Raw genomic sequence first — 3,816 nt, forward strand, 5'->3', positions numbered from 1 at the left:
CATGTTTTTGTGTAACTGTAGGGCCTGAATATTTTTCCAACTGTCACTATTCTTCATGCATGAAGAAAGTATTTTGGTTCTGCTGCCATGTGGACAACGGGGAGAATTTGTCTGAAGTCTCCACCAAAAAGAAAGACCGCACCCATTTTCTCAAAGCCATCCAGACTGCTAAGAGCTGCATGTGCTGTCCGCCCTCTCTCTCTCTCTTTCTGTGGATGTTTATGTGCAGGAGCTATGCCAGCAAGACAGTGCCTCTGCAAAACCTTTCTTTTTCACTTGCTGTTTGCCGGGAGAGCAGCTCACTCCAGCAATGTGCTAGTGTGGCCGGCTGAGCACAGCCACTGGATCAGTCTGAGATTTCTGGCAGAAGAGATGATGTCCAGAGGCCACGCGGTGACGGTCCTTGTACATTCTGCCTCCCTCTCAGCCAGCAAAAACACGAGCCTGGGCTTCCATTTTGAGACTGTGAGGGTCGGATTTACTTCAGACGAGCTGCGAGCCAATTGGGAGGCATTCTTAAAATTCTGGATCTACGAAAGGCATCAGGTCTCCTTCTGGCAGATTTATAGGACAATGAAGAGTCTCTCTAGAGCCGTTGCCTCCTTGCACAAGCAGATCTGTGATGGGGCAGTGAAAAACCGCAACCTGCTGAGCAAACTACGGCTGTCTGAGTTTGACGTCCTCCTCTCAGATCCGGTCCTTCCGTGTGGGGAGCTGCTAGCCGAGAAACTTGAAGTGCCTTTTGTCTACAGCCTGAGGTTTTCCACAGGCTTTGTGTTTGAGAGGTTGTGTGGACAATTGCCTGCTCCTCCTTCCTTTGTACCAGCTGCCACCTCAGAACTGCAGGAGAGGATGAGCTTCCTGGAGAGAACTGAAAACCTGTTCCTTTATCTCCTCCACGACCTGCTGCAGTTCTTGGATTGGAAGGAATGGGACTCCTATTACAGTAGGGTGTTAGGGAAGCCTACAACATTCTGTGAAACCATGGGCAAGGCTGAGATATGGTTGATCAGAACATACTGGGACTTCGAATATCCTCGCCCTTTTCTGCCTAATTTTGAGTTTGTTGGAGGAATTCACTGCCAACCTACGAAACCTTTGCCAGAGGACATGGAAGAATTTGTCCAGAGCTTGGGTGAGGATGGCATTGTGGTGTTTTCTCTTGGTTCTATGGTAAAAAATCTAACTATTGAAAAGGGGAACATCATTGCAAGTGCCTTGAGCAAGATTCCACAAAAGGTGCTTTGAAGGTACAGTGGCAAAATACCAGAAACTCTAGGACTGAACACTAAGCTTTATGACTGGTTATCCCAAAATGATCTTCTCGGTCATCCCAAGACCAAAGCATTTATTACTCATGGTGGAACCAATGGGATATATGAAGCCATATATCATGGAATTCCTATGGTTGGCCTTCCATTGTTTGCTGATCAGCCAGATAACCTGGCCCACATGAAGGCAAAAGGAATGGCAGTTGTTTTGGATTTTAACACTTTGGAAGAACAAGATATGGTGGATGCACTTAACACTGTCATTAACAACCCCACATACAAAGAAAGAGCATTGACGTTATCCCAGATTCACCATGACCAGCCTATAAAGCCACTGGACAGAGCTGTCTTCTGGATTGAGTTTATTATGCGTCACAAAGGGGCAAAGAACTTGAGACCTGCTGCTCACTCTCTCACATGGTACCAGTACCACTGCCTGGACGTTATAGCCTTCCTGATCATCTGCCTGGCGGCTTTCCTTATAGTTAGCATTAAGTGTTGCACATTTTGTTTTCGGAAGGGTAGCAGAGCAGTAAAGAAGAAAAGAGAGTAATCGATGATCAAAATTTAAAAAAAAAAAAAAAAGAAAGACCGCACCTCCAAATGGGTTTGTAGAGGGAACCTTTTGATCTTCAGCTAAGAGCTCTTTATAGAGTGTGTCAACTGCATTTACTGCATGTGCTGGGGCCATTGAAGCCTCATCCCAGATTATCACTTTGACGTTCTTTAGGTCATTTGCCATAATACTCCCACGTCGAATGTTACAGGTTGATGTTTCATTTATTAGAATAGGCAGCTTGAAATGATTGTGGGACATTCTGCCTCCCTCAAGGAACGTTGCTGCTATGCCTGTAAATGCACATGGCAAGACTAATTCATTTTTGATACATACATAGTGCATGATTGTGTTGTACAGGAATATTTTACCGCTTACACCATCAATAAAGCATAGACATTTGGGTGAGTTAGGGTTTTCAATTGCTTCCTTGATGTTGTCGAAAGCCCTTCTTTGTCCTGTGTTCAGCATTTTAAACTTGTCTTGGAACATGGCTTTTCGGCAATTGGATCGTAATATTTTCCAGAATGGATTGGGTCGTCATGCCTGCCGACTGGAAGATGTAGGCGAAAATCTGCCAATAACTTTCCATGTGTTTGAAGGACAAATTCTATTTCTTTTAGTGTGAAATAGAGAGCTTTTTTTCCATGAGGAAAGTGGCTGTTATAGTCTACCATAAGATTGTCCTAGTGTGTGTGGAATAATGTTGCTACATCTGAAGGCTCACACATGATGCAAATAAATGCAAACAACTGCCTAAGATTTACTGGCATGTGATGGGTTGCAGCTTCAGTTAGGCAAGCATCCCATTCTGAGTCATCATCAGTTAATCCCCTTGCAATGCATGCGCCTTGGAAAGTTGCAAAGGGGATAGGATTTCCATCGACTGTTCTTAGGTGCTCAAAAGATGTTGCTCCTGTAACACTGAGAAGGAGAATTTGGAGGAACCATTTTTCTCCATTGGTGGGATTGACAGCAAACATTCTGCCTATTGTAGTTTGATGTCCTTAAAGACGTGGTTTCCATTTAGAATTTTTGTCATCCCAGGTATAGTGTTCGGGAATTTCAATATATAAATGCTGTCACGCATTAGGGTTTTCCAGAGTAAGTTGAAACCAAACTAAAAGTTTGGACTTGGTGGCTTTTTGTTGTACAGCTTCAGCTTCCTTGCCTGGCATAAAACATATTGTATGTTTGTCCTCAAGGTGGACATGTAATCTTTCCACATGATCAGTTTGGTGGTGCATTTTGTATTCCCTGAGCCTCCAGCATGCTTCAGGTGCACTTACATATCGTGTCTCCAAGTACTTTTTAATTTCGTCCCATTCAATAGTAACTTTCTTTTCTGTGGTAACAGTAAGGAATTGAATATTTGCACAGTCATGCCCCTTGTAAACGTATTTGAACAGGTATTTAACACTTTGAATTGAGCTACAAATCTCTACATTAATGTGGGCTTTGTATTTCAGAGATAGGAATGGATTGTATGGCACCACCCATCTGTTATCCAGTTTGTTTACTCCAAGTTCAACAAAGTTACCATCATCTCTACATCGATATTTTGGGTAACCATTGACATCGCTGTTGGTCTCTGGACAGAAATCTTTTGGGAAATCTTTTGCGCATTTGTTGTTTTCCATACACTGCGAGTTTGGATTTAATGGACCACATGGGCCATGTATCATACAGGATTTTACAATGTCATATAGGCTTGGGTGGGCATCTTTAAGAGGGAGTTCAGCACAGACAATTTTGTCAATTATTTCATTCTTCCAGACTTTGTGTTCCGGGGCCATGAAAAGCAGTATGTGCCCATGTGGTAAACCACGTTTTTGGAACTCGTTGACATGGAGCATAGCCCTAAGACGTCCAAATATGTGGTGTTTGGTGAAATCTTCAAGTAGTAATTTGAGTTTTAACTGAAAAACTCTAGCTACTAAATCTGTCCGGTTGTATGGTTGCTGAGCTGGAAGTAAGTTTTCCCTGATT

At 43.1% G+C, this 3,816-nt stretch overlaps 1 pseudogene; it reads left to right on the forward strand.

Moving 5' to 3' along the window:
- The first annotated feature begins 234 nt into the window (after positions 1 to 234).
- Positions 235 to 1,835, forward strand: LOC115092481 (annotated as a pseudogene).
- Positions 1,836 to 3,816: the final 1,981 nt, after the last annotated feature.

The sequence above is a fragment of the Rhinatrema bivittatum genome, chromosome 1, assembly GCF_901001135.1.
Source record: "Rhinatrema bivittatum chromosome 1, aRhiBiv1.1, whole genome shotgun sequence".
NCBI lineage: Eukaryota > Metazoa > Chordata > Amphibia > Gymnophiona > Rhinatrematidae > Rhinatrema > Rhinatrema bivittatum.